Genomic DNA, 14,319 nt, shown 5'->3' on the forward strand with positions numbered 1-14,319 from the left:
CACACGACATCACAGACACACACACTACCAACACCCCCACACCATCACCACACCACTACACACACCCCAACCACACACACACACCTACACACAACACTACTCATCATCCACCTAACACCACACACCACACATCCACAATACGGCTTCGAGGACTTAGGCTCTACTGAATGCTAAATGCATCAGTACTTACAGACTGATACGAATCGGTGACCCGTTAGGACCTAAATGCATCATGACTACCAGACTTTCTGTTACTGTACTGGCTGTACTCTGCCGTTTAGCTGACTAATGCACTCCAGACTCACAGACTGATTACCTGGTCCACGCCATGGACCCTGGCTCTAGGACTAATGTAACCTGCACTCTAACTACAGACTCGTATACTGGCTGATACCTGCGCGAGCCGATCAAATGAAATGCATCAGCACCCTACACGACTGATACGGCTGGCTGACGGTCCTGGACCTCACTATTCTGTCAACCTCAACTGAAACACACTAGCACTGACCACATTACTGGTCATCCCTCGCGTCACCGCCTCTAAAACAAAAATGGTACTCGACTACCCAATGCATCACCCACAGAACCATCTGTTTACCAGTCAACAGACTCGGGATACAGCTAGATCCTGGTGACGGTAGAGCATAATTTTAGCTAATGCACCATCAGATCTGACACTAGACTGATACGGCGTGACGCTATTGGACACTAATCCTGCTACATGACCAGCACAAACTTAACCCGAGTACTTCCGCACTCACCCTAGCTGCTCTTTCGGATTCCGTCATCTTAACATAATACACGGCTTAACAGGACAGCAGACTGACTACGTAGAGCTTCGGGACGGATAGCAATCAGACTATATCATATTAAATGCATAACCAACGTTACAGATCTAGCTCTAGAAATACAGGCTGAGTCAAAACGGTAACGAATGACTAAGCATCATTGACTGACAATACTGGTATACCACGCTGGTGCAATCGCCCGTAAGGACTACAGTGCTAAAATTGATCATGGTACTACAACAAAACTATATCTGGACATGTGAAGTATTAGCATAAACCATGTCACTCAGCTAACAGTAACTTCGGAATACTTGGCTAGGATGCAGATAGGCACTAACTGATAATGCATCAGACTACAGACCTGATACTGAGCTGCTGAATGTCGGTCTAAATTCTGACTAATGCAATGCAGTAACTACAGACTGATACTCCCTCGGCCTGGAGAACGAAGTAGACGCTATATCTATTGATAGAGTGTAGACATCAGAACTACAGAACTGATATTATCTATAACACTATAAACAGTTCAGGACTAGAATAGCTGCGCTAGAGAAGCTTATACCTGTGGCTAAGCTTATAGCTGCGTAGCATAGCGTGCGGCTAGCTTAGCGTGGCGGTAGCATATTCTGACGCTAGCTATCTAGCTGACGGCTAGGCTATAGCGTGACCAAGCTTTATACGTGATGCTAGCTATAGCTGACGCTAAGCTATAGCGTGGCGGCTAGCTATAGCATGATGGCTAGCTATAGCATCGTAGCTATAGCATGCCGGCTAGCTATAGCATGCGCTAGCTATAGCCTACACCCATGATGTTAAGTCCCAGCCAGAGCACTTTGTATCCTAGTGGCTGGTCTGAGCCAGTGTTAGACATATATGACTGTATTATAAACTGGTATACACAGTACATGACGGTATATGACTACGACCTGAACCAAAAGATATTCAATCACAGTAAAAGAGGAAATGAGAGAAGAGAGGAGAGAGAGAGAGAGAAGAGAAGAATCGACTAAAGCTGGCTACCCGGACGCAGGAGGGTATGAGGGTGTGTACTAGACACACAACATTTCTGAACCATACCACATACAAACACACCTAGGTTAAAGCTCTACAATCAACTTCACCTCACACACTCAATCATTGACACTAGAGATCACGCAATGCATTCCAGCTACTAAAAATACCTTCCTCAATGACTGATACTGGTCTAAGACCGGTAGACTAGATCCGATAATCGCCATCAGAACTACAGACTAGATTACTGGCGGGGTGACCCACATGGAAAAGACTAACATCTAAATGCAATCCAGACTACAGATCTGAATACCGCACCAAAGGAATAACCCACTTATACATACTCTACACAAAACCACCTAACCTCCATAACACTCCATCTCATTAATAGATTCTGCTTCGAACCATTCCTCAATCATCATAACGACCAACTACAACCAATCACAAATGCCTAGAACATCATATCACAGCAAATACCCTCAAGACTCGTCTCAGCCCTCAAACCGATCGAACCTCTTACTCTGAGCTACTCTCATACCCCACAACTTTCTCCGACTACTACCCGAACTGCCACAACTCACGATCGCACATCTAGTCCATACTTATAGCCTGTAACGTAACCAGCCACTAATGAGTAATGCATACAGACTTGCACAGACTGATACTGCCACTGAAAGAGGAAGTTTCTGATATGGTTACTAAGGTGTGTGTACTCCTCCTCTCTCCAGCCTCTTCTCCTCCTCTTTCTTTTATTAGTTTCTTCTCTTTAATATCTCATCATGCATTCAAAACGTACGAACTGATACTGGCTTGTGAGATTAGAAACCAAATGCTAAATGTCAGATCAAGACTAACAAGACACGATACTGGCTAGTCGAGACTAAATGCATCAGAACTATACAACTTAGATATAGATACATGGCTGGTGAATCGTAGTCAAAAAAAAATGATGAAACAAAAAAATGGATCGATGGGACTTAAAATGCTATGAACAGATAAATCGTCATTTGGAAGCAAGAAGCGTACGTTACTTTACCCATCAGGAAACCTTCAGAGATAAGTATATTCCATCTGACTAAAAATTCATACTACCATAATGTTTGTATTTTCTTTACATTCAAAGTGCGTCTCATCATAAGTAAATGGATATAGTGAATTGCTCAACACTTTTTTTGTTCAACATTTACACAAAATACTTTGTCAAATGAAAAGACATAAATCTACACGCACATTCGTATAACAAAGCAAATTAGCATCAATAAAGAAAGAGAAGAGCATAGAAACTAAACCTTCAGATAGTCACAATAGATGTGCATCCGCTCAACTTCACCGTACTCTCCTCTGTGTCCTCCAGCTCCCGCCCCCCACTGAACAGGCTCAAAACCGCCCTCCTGATCCACATCGATTACTGCCGGCACATCAAAATTACGTACAACCTGCCTCCCCCCCATCAACGCGCATAGTGCATTATGGACTCACCTGCCGACTTAAATTACACCCTCTATACCAATGTTCTGCACCTTCCACTGCGAGTACTCTCTGGTTCCTCCCCGACTCCGTACATACCTGGCTTCTGCACACTTACTATAGTGCTATTTTTCCTTGTATGTACCCTAGCGTGTGCTTCGACATTGGCTTGCGCTGTCTTTTACCTATCTGTACTCCCTACTTCGTCGTCCAGCTTCTGAGTGCCGCCACGCGACGCTAAAGCCTAGCGGAAGTAGCCTACAACAAGCACCATCTCTAGATCTTAAGCGATGACTAGTACAAATGACATACTTAGTTCCCTTTTATTGGCTACATCGTTTGTTATCGTTGCACACGCAGACACGTAATCCGAAAGGTGTCACACGTGAGAATTCAAGGGAACCCTATCCCCGAAGCTGGAGGCCAAACAAGGTAAAGCCTCTTCATTGTTTCTGCCCCTACCTGAACCATAGGCCATTTAACCCGGACAGGTTCCCGTCCACATGATCTCCACCAGATGGCAACATTCCATCGTGATAGGGCCTCGATTCATTTTGTCAAATCAATCAGAATCTGTCTCCTCTTAACTCAACGTTCCTAGTTAAAGTATAACGTTTAAAAGAATAAAATAAATAAATTATTGAGAGAAAACTGGATCTTTTCCAGAACCAGCATTCCGCACTTGCCTTCTCCGCATGCGGAGTCTGGAGATATACGCATACTGCATAAGTTCGTCTGGCAACCAAAACGTCACGATCCAATGAATGAGATAAAGCTTTCATCTGACAGCTGGGGTCACTCAAGCCGCACTCCAGTACCGGCCTCCGAGAGTACATGCTGTGCTACTAACAGGCATCGTAAGGTAGGAGGCTTGTAGGCACCTGTCCTGATTAGGCCGTCGACAGGAGGGAACGGAGGAACACTCATCACCTACGACATTCAGCAAACAGTAGACATTGAACTTCAGAGTCTAGTAGGGGTACCTGTGCCTTGTGGTTCTAATACCCAATTGTCTTCTCTATGCAACTCTATCTTATTTCTTTAGCTCCTATCTTCGGATCTCATCTTTTCTGTGTGGGTGGTCGGCTTCGGCTGGGGAGGTAGGTGGCACGGGCATCCCAAATCTCTGTTTTCTGCGAATGGAGATAATCTTGGTAGTCCACTTTGCCCAGTACCCAGCCTTCTGAGGCTAGAACTGTGTCTAGTGCCCACCCGCACCCTTAGACCCCGCCCCAATTCATCAATGATAGTACAATGTGGGGAAAAGCAGAGCGTTGGAGTTATGGAAACCACTAACACCGTGGAACTGATTGGGTATGTATGCGGCTGTTTGCCACAGCTACAGAAGCATGTAGTAGGAGGTCGTGCCAATTCTGTATACTGCCTATAGGAGTTACACCTTCAACTGGTCAAGGGAGAGGTGGAAATCGGCGGGGACGAAAACACCCATTGTGGGATCATCTTCTCTGTAAGACGACAATTACCCATTTTAGGCCGTTGTATTGTATCTCTATCTCCTTACTACGCTGCACCACTTTCGCTGCGTCTCAGACTGCACATCCCCCCGCCTCCGATGGTTGACGCTTAAAGATATTTTGCGCCACTCACAAATGATGTCACTGTATAATGTCTGCACATCTCCATCAAAGATGATTACCTTTGGCCTTGCAAATTCATTTTAAAAAAGTGGGTTAACCACTTATTAGGTATAACCAGAATATTGCAACCTGCTGTCATTGGGTTCTTGCTTATACTCTACGTAGACTTGTACGTAACTTTTTTCCACTGCACGAGGTGGAAGACTGTCATCGTCTTCATCAGAAGAGTCTTGGGTTGACATAGCACATCCCAATGCAGTGTAGCTGCAGCGAGAGATTTGTCGCGCGTCAGCAGAGCAGGCGGGGTTGATAAATGGGTCAAGGGTTCCCGATTGTGCCCCGTCGTGCAGAGAACAGGACCTGCTGAATCCTGGATATGTGGGGCCAGGAAGTTCGGAGCATTCTCAATTGGAAACCATAAAAAAGCCAAGCTCTTGTGAAGAGACAAGCTTAGTTCATTGAGTCGACTTTGAGTCCACTTTGGGGCCACATTCTTAAAATCACAAGGGCAGTTCTTTTATGCGTTGTAATGTCTGGTGCAGATAGTTGCCAAACATTTGACAAGAGAATCAGGAAGTGTTCCGCAAAAGACCCCTGCACTCAACTAGGCTCTAATTCTGTGTTAGTATATATCTTTTAGGCCTATTCTAATATCCTTGCTTCTTGAGGTATGATTCACTGATAATTAAAGGTGAGTGGATGCAAACTGCTCCTCCCCATTGGTTAAGTAGGACGGCAATCTTACTATGTTCATGGTAGAGCTAAGGGTGCAATTCGTTCTCTCTACTATTCTATAGTCACGGCACTACTTCTGCGCATCCAGACTTACCTTATGTCCATCAAGAACGCCATTTAGTTGCAATGGTGTAGTTGACAAAGTATGAACATCAATCCTCCACACAGCGAAACGTTGGCGTGGTTAGCGATAAGCGACTTCTTAGTAATTGTGGATTACAGTCTTGCATGCAAAATTCACAGTCAAACCTTCCCAGTGAGCATTAACAGGTATGGCAACTAGCTCAAACTGTGTCTTAACCCACGCTTTGACATTCTAAATACACACTTGCCTCTTCATTCATATGTACAGAACCGACAGTGTTTAAGAGATACACATCGCTACGGCTACACCGACACAACACACAACCATCCCTCACCTTAAACCGTTAAGTCACAGAGCACTGTCCATCTGCTGCTCAGCACAACCAACAATTTACTCCACATAATTCAGTTAACCTTCGTTTGGTTTTCAGCCAACGACTTACAACTGCCAATGAACCAGTAAACACTCTACTAGTAGCTCTACCCGGCGCTCTAAAATTATTACAGGCAGGCCGGTATCTCACCCCTATATCAGGTTTGATGTTCGGCCTGCCTGAACATGCTAATTACGCGTAAATGACATCATCTAACAACAAGTTCCTCCATAAGTAGAACTATCAAGTTGAAGCTAGGACGCATATGCTTCTTGCATTAGGGATGCCATCGTCAACATAACCACCGCATCCGCCTATGTAACATTTCACATGATATGTCCAGTCTGAAAAGCTAACAATGGAGGATGAGTGGTTTATCAATATGCGGAACGTGAGTTCAGCGTCTGCGAGAGTGAGCATAGTATGGAGGTTTAAAATAAATAACATTAAAAATGTCTAAGCCAAATTACTAAATAACTATGTGCCTGTAGATCAAGGGCCGGGGCGAGGCAACCGCCTTAATCACATGTTGTTCTCATGAAGTCGTACCGACACGCTGTAGAACGTGGAATGCCATTATCGTCGAGACTCGCATTTGTAAATTAGATGGGGCCTGAAACAGCCAGTAAGGCCAACATAAAACTTTTTAATCAAAATTTTTTTCTAGTATTACTCTTTTGATTGATACTTCAGGAGGGCTTCTTAAATCAAATCAAATAGCATCAAAGTATTCAGTTGATATGACTTAGCAAAAATAATATGTTTCCTGATCTTCTATTAATTTCTCAAATAGAGCACAGACACTATCAGAACAAACTTCCATTAGTTTTTTTGGGGGGACTTATTGTTATTCAATGCGTTTGTATTAGAGGTCGACGATTAATGGAACGCGGCGTATTAATTAAGGGGCAGAATTTCACGTTTTCATACATAATCGTAATCGTGGCCATATGGCTTCCTGGGACAGCTCGTCGAAGATGACTCCAGGGCAGTGATTACCTGATTAGCCCATCCGAGTGCATACGCGAGTACACGTGCGACAGGCAATCTCAAGAAGCCAAGGCTAAGAGCCTCATTATAATAAGCCACAGACACGCCGGTCTACAGCGCAACTAAAAGGTCAGCTTAAGCGTCCTAACCTAACTACCGAACTGTGAGCGTTATCGCAGTCGCTACTATTACCATTATCCTCTAGCCGCTACTCACGGTATTCTCCGCGCTTCTCTATACTGACAACCATCATACCGACCCGACCTCTCTCCCTTCTTCACTCCCACCGGCGCCCCTTACTGCTCTCGTGTCTCCCAACATCGACAACGCTCGACTATACACACAACCGCCGACCACTCTTCAGCACGTGCGAATGCGAGACAGACTGCTAAGCCCGTCATTTCCCATCCCAACTCGCTCACACCGTCACTTCCTCTGATCACTTACTATAACGCAAACGAATAACAACGCCGAAAAGTGTTGATCGAATAGGAGATCGCACACCTTAAGCTGACGAAGAGAGAGCCCACTTTCTCTATACATCAGCATCGAGCACAAGATATATATTCTGTTTTTAAGAACCTGACGTATTATAACCTTTAATACATTGCCTCTGCTTAACTTATGACATTTCTTTTAACTAGGGGAGGAGTTATGTGTCACTACACATCTTGATTTCGTTCTGTGCAACAGAGTCAGGGGAGATGCAGCAGTTTGGCCGCCTAGCTCGATGGCGAACTGTGTGGAAAGATCAAATTTTCTTCCTTAAACTAGAGGTTACTTTATTCGCATTAACAACAAAAACGAACCTAAACGTAACTACGTTGCATATACACAGGAATGCAATACTATAATAAAAAGACATAATAATTACTTAAAAAATCAGATACGAAGGATTGATTTTCTAGAGAAGTGTTATATGTTAAGATTAAGACCGTTCTGGCTCACAGTTTGAGAGTAGGTAACGGCCTATAAGATAAACAAGAATGTATGAAGAGCAGACGACCTACAGGTAAGCATACTTGTGATAAGGTAAAGAGGAAAAACAACGCTAGCAAGAAATCCCAGAGCACAAGAATTAAGAATGTCAGAAAGTTAAAAAAATCTCTTACTCCCACTTAGATATAACCTGATACCTCTATTTTACCAATCATACTCATCTATGCCATATGCCGTCTCTGTACATCACTCATTCATATATTTTTATGTACATATTCTTCATCCCTTTACACTTGTGTGTATAAGGTAGTTGTTGTGAAATTGTCAGGTTAGATTACTCATTGATTATTACTGCATTGTCGGAACTAGAAGCACAAGCATTTCGCTACACTCGCATTAACATCTGCTAACCATGTGTATGTGACAAATAAAATATGATTTGATTTCATGTCYTCGTTCAGCCACGACTCGGTGAAACATAAGATATTACAGTTTTTATGTCCCGTTGGTAGGATATACATGTACGTCCACTTTATTATCCAGCGATTGTACGTTGGCCAATAGTACCGATGGCAAAGGCAGATTAGCCACTCGTCACCGGATCCTCACAAGGCACCCCGATCGTCCTTCCGCGATATCTCCCTCTCTTTCTCTTGCGAATGACGGGGATGCGGGCCTGTTCGGGTGTCTGGAGTAAATCCTTCTCCTCCGACTCATTAAAGAAAAATTATTCGTACAATTCAAGGTGAGTAATCGCTGTTCTGATGTCCAGAAGCTCTTTTCGGTCATTAGAGACGGTAAAAAAGTAACATTATGTACAAAATAAGATAAACAATGCAAAAAAAACAAGAAAATATCACGGTTGGTTAGGAACCAATAAAACGGCAGCCATCCCCTCCGGCGCCATTCCAGTATAGCTTAGTAGTGGTTGAGGGAGTGGATGGAAAATGGGTTTACAGCCTGCAAATCCAAGCTGAAGTCAAAGACAAAGTAGTTTACAGCTGTTAAAAATGCACTGAACAACAAAACAGTAGCCTACAGTAACAAAGATATGTGCATGTACATCTAAATGTAAAAATAACCAACTCAGGTATGATATAGTTATAGAGGTCTAAAATATTTGTCTTGGAATGCTATGATTCCTGTGATTACTGTATATTGTGGTGTTATTCTAAAGTAATAAAGTTATTTGTCAGATAAACAAATAATGAATTAAATGACTTACAGTGCCTTCAGAAAGTATTCACACCCATGTGTTACAGCCTGATTTTAAAATAGATTCAATTGAGATTTTGTGTCAKTGATCTACACACACGCACAACACCACATAATGTCAAAGTGGATTTTTTTTTAATGAATTGTTTTTAATTAAAGCTGGAATGTCTTGAGTCCATTAGTATTCAACCCCTTTGTTATGGCAAYCCTAAATCAGTTCAGGAGTAAAAATGTGCTTTAAAAAAATTATCGCATAATAAGTTGCATTGACTGATTACGTGTTCAATAATAGTGGTTAACATAATTTTTTTATGACTACCCCATCTCTGTACCACACACATACAATTATATGCAAGGTCACTCAATCGAGTATTGAATTTCAAGCACAGATTCAACCACAAAGACCAGGGAGGGTTTTCAATGTCTCGCAAAGACATTGAAATACATTGTTATCTGTATAACAAATACACCATGACAGCGCAATACACAAGGGGTGGAACAGTGGCAAAGGTATCCACAGGACAAACAGAATAATATTAGTCTGAGGAGAGATTAAATAGCATTAATACAACAAAAATAATTCTAAACACACCTTTAGTTTACAAAGTCAAACAGGTAATGTGTAAAACAAAAAGCAGACACTGAATATCCCTTTGAGCATGGTGAAATTATTAAATTAGGCTTTGGATGGTTTATCAATACACCCAGTCACTACAAAGATACAGGCGTCCTTCCTAACTCAGTTGCCGGAGAGGAAGGAAACTGCTCAGGGATTTCACCATGAGGCCAATGTTGATTTTAAAACAATTTAATGGTTGTGATATGAGAAAACTGAGGATGGATGAACAACATTGTAGTTACTCCACAATACTAACCTAAATGACAGAGTGAAAAGAAAGAAGCCTGTACAGAATAAAAAATATTCCAAAACATGCATCCTGTGTGTAACAAGGAACTTAAGTAATACTGCAAAAAAAAAAAGACAAATAAATTGTATTTTAAGTAATACTGCAAAAAAAAAAAGACAAATAAATTGTATTTTTGTCCTGAATACGAAGTGTTATGTTTGGGGCAAATCCAACACCACACATCACTGAGTACCAGTCTTCATATTTTCAAGCATGGTGGTGGCTGCAACATGTTATTGGTATGCTCATCGGCAAGGACTATGGAGTTTTTGGGGGGATAAAAATAAACGGAATCCAGCCACAAGCACAGGCAAAATCGTAGAGGAAAACCTGGTTCAGTATGCTTTCCAACAGAGAATTTGGGAGGTGAATTCACCTTTCAGCAGGACAATAACCTAAAACYCAAGGGCAAATATTCACTGGAGTTGCTTACCAGGACAACATTGAATGTTCCRGAGTGGCCTAGWTACAGTTTTGACTCAAATCGGCTTGGAAATCTATGGCAAGACTTGAAAATTGCTGTTAAGCAATGATCAACAATCAACTTGACAGAGCTTGAAGAATATTTTAAGAATAATGGGCAAATATTGTACAATCCAGGTGTGCAAATCTCTTAGAGACTTACCCCAAAATACTCACAGCTGTACTCAGCGCCAAAGGTGCTTCTCGAAACTATTGACTCAGGGGTGTGAATACTTATGTAATTGTCATATTTCTGTATTTCATTTTCAATACATTTGGCAAACATTTCTCAAAACATGTTTTCACTTTGTTATTATGGGGTATTGTGTGTAGACGGATAAGAAAAAAAACTGATTCATTCAATTTTGAATTCAGGCTGTAACAACAAAATGGGGAATAAATCAAGTGGTAATGAATAGTTTGAAGGCACTGTATACTGGGAATACAGAGTATGTAGAGTAGGCTATACTGTGTATCTTCTAAAAAAGAAATTACTATGAAATGATGCTCCAGAATTGATTGAGACTAAACTGAAATGCATTGCAGTCACATAGATATGAGTCATCGTGCCATACAGGATGAGTAGATTGATATTCATGTGAGAGAATTTACTGGGTCAACTCAACTGAGCTCCCACTGCAGAGAGGCTTTCATGGTGATTTCACATAAAGGAGACAAACCCAGCCAGGCTGAGTAGACAGAGCAACACACATCATTGTTACTTAACTGTGGGCCTGGCTGCATATTGGTCTTCATCTAAAATGATCTTTCTCTGGGTTAATGACCCATTAATTACAGCTATGTGATAACTCATTCATAGGGTTCCCACACAGAGGAACAACTCCCACTTTGTAACTTTAGATTCAACTGCCTGAAAATGAAAGTAAGATTAGGGCTATATGTCTCTCAGTAGTAACAGAAGTACTAACACATGGTTGACAACAAAGCACAGCGAGAATTCCTATATTTACAGCATCTGTTCCTACAATGGACAGGCAGTGGTGTTTGCCCCATACAAGCGCCATGCTGGCAAAGCCTGTTTACCCTCTCGTAAGCCATGGAGGCAACGTCTTAAAATGAACCACAGTGTCCCTCTCTTTAGGCTACGCTATCACAGTGCCATTCCTAAGTGAAAGGAATCATGTGGTTGTTGAGTTGTGCTAGTAACTTATAATAACACTTCATTATGGGTCTCTGTAGACTACATCTCAGATCTGTATAACATTTTGGGGAAAGTATGCTATTATAAGTAATATCACTATAGCCTACATACAGAGCACTGAGATTAAGCATGTGATATTTGTACAGCAGATGTTGAGCTCAACATCATGTCAATATACCACAGCCACAGTCACATTAACAGCATGACATTATTACACCAACTTTCTGAACATTTTCACTTGCACTTTCAGTGTATGAGACTGCAAAGGCATGGAATGGGGTTAAGAAAGGATGGAAATTATTTACAATTCTTGATCTTCATATTCAATATGAATGCTTATCACATCATATCCAGGTATTGGCACTTAGATCATAAACCCAGACATAAGGTAATATTTTAGCAATGTAGCTAGGCTACAATGCACTACGACGAATGTTCTGTCAACAAGATGAAGCAGCATCTGCACACAAACGTGACATGCTACATACAGGTAAAATAACGGAAACACGAGTAAATGTGGGATACAAAGTATATTGAAAGCAGGTGCTTCCACATATAAGTTTCGTTCATGGAGCAAAACAGCCTATGCATAAGGTCAGGGGGTTGAATTAATTTAGAGGAAGGAAGTTATCGATCACCACCAACAGACACATACTAAAATGTTTAGCCATATTACATGAAACAAAATGCTTATATTTTTGCAATGTTCTGGACTACTGCAGGCAATGACTTTCACACACAACGGTGAGAAAGAGAATAACACAGACCCCAATGAATGTTACTCCTGCTGTTGGCTACTCTGCCTACTCCTATCACAGCAGCACAATTACTTGGCCAACATAAATAATAACAAACAGTATTGTGTTGGAGACGATCTAAACAAATATCATTAAAAAAAAAAGGTTTTACCTTGATGCTCGAAGTACGAGAAAAGGGAGTCGTCGTCCACCTGGTTGCACGATAGCAGCTCAAAGAATAACGAGTTGATTCAGCTGTCTGCTATTTTCCGGTTAATGGAACGTCATGGAAAAATCTAAACGGGATCCTTGGGACGTCCCAACTCTGACGTCACCACATTGAAATTTTAAAACGATTAAGGCAAGGATGATTTAGTATGACGATATGTACAAACTGCTTCACCAATATAAATCCCCGATCACGCTTGTAGACGATGTCATGGCGACATTGAGTAACTACAGAGCTCGCCAACACAGAGTTTCTAAACCCAGAAGCGCAAAATCACGAGACTTCCGGTGACGCTTTTGAAGCAGACCCAGCTGGAGTTAGGCGTAAGAGAAGACAAACTGAAACATTCTTCCTTAGTTGTTACATTTCTAAAAATCTAAAGATAAAACCTAGATTTGAGCTAATTTCATAAGTAGTTGATTATGTTGTTACTCCAACCGCGTGAAAGTGACAAACTGACACGTTTTCATTTTCGTCAAAAACAACTTTATATTGAAGGCTTACCTTTGAGTTGATGGCCAGCACCTGCGCAGCTCGGGGCGAGATGTCTGCGCATGCACTTAGCTAGCCAATGGATACCTCATAGTACCCATAAAACCTYGCGGTCAAACACGAAAATGATTCCAATCGTTTTTGCGCTATACATTTTTAAAGTGTGAATTAGTGAAATTAGTGAATTTGACAAACACTTCAAATTAAGTATGTGTTTGGTATATTCGCCTCTATTTACAAAAAAAAATACATATCTTTAGCTAGCTAGTTAGCAGAGCAGTAGATCAAAAAAGTGATTTGTATTACTTGTTTGTATAGTATGTTGACTTTGGTGTCTATTTCAATTTCGTGATGTTTTGATAATATATTCGCCTCTATTTACAAAAAAAATACATATCTTTAGCTAGCTAGTTAGCAGAGCAGTAGATCAAAAAAGTGATTTGTATTACTTGTTTGTATAGTATGTTGACTTTGGTGTCTATTTCAAACCTTATGGCATTTTTTAGGATGAGCATAAGAGCATTAAAAGGGGAGAAAACCACTATAAGTCTGGCCATGTGGAGTGTCTCCTAGAGATGAACGTACTTTGGAGCGAAAAGTGCAAATCAATCCCAGAACAATAGCAGAAGACCTTGTGAAGATGCTGGAGGAAACAGTTACAAAAGTATCTATAGCCACAGTAAAACGAGTCCTATATCGACATAACCTGAAAGGCCGCTCAGCAAGGAAGAAGCCGCTGCTCAAAAACCGCCATAAAAAAGCCAGACTACGGTTTGCAACTGCACATGGGGACAAAGATCGTACTTTTTGGAGAAATGTCCTCTGGTCTGATGAAATAAAAATAGAACCGTTTGGTCATAATGACCGTCGTTATGTTTGGAGGAAAAAGGGGGAGCCTTGCAAGCCTTCACAAAATAGATGGCATCATGAGGGAGGAACATTATGTGGATATATTGAAGCAACATCTCAAGACATCAGTCAGGAAGTTAAAGCTTGGTCGCAAATGGGTCTTCCAAATGGACAATGACCCCAAGCATACTTCCAAAGTTGTGGYAAAATGGCTTAAGGACAACAAAGTCATGGTATTGGAGTGGCCATCACAAAGCCCTGATCTCAAGCCTATAGAAA

General features: G+C 41.5%; 1 protein-coding gene across 1 annotated transcript in view; it reads right to left on the minus strand.

Annotated features, from left to right (window-relative positions):
- LOC111973304 (CYFIP-related Rac1 interactor B-like) overlaps positions 1-12,732 on the minus strand; it is a 67,496-nt gene extending 54,764 nt beyond the window's left edge. Inside the window, exon 1 of the mRNA XM_024000627.2 lies at positions 12,643-12,732. The gene's annotated coding sequence lies outside the window, so the exon portion shown is untranslated. The remainder of the gene's footprint in view (positions 1-12,642) is intronic.
- Between the last annotated feature and the right edge of the window lie 1,587 nt (positions 12,733-14,319).

This window comes from Salvelinus sp. IW2-2015, linkage group LG14, assembly GCF_002910315.2.
Source record: "Salvelinus sp. IW2-2015 linkage group LG14, ASM291031v2, whole genome shotgun sequence".
NCBI classification, from domain to species: Eukaryota; Metazoa; Chordata; class Actinopteri; order Salmoniformes; family Salmonidae; genus Salvelinus; species Salvelinus sp. IW2-2015.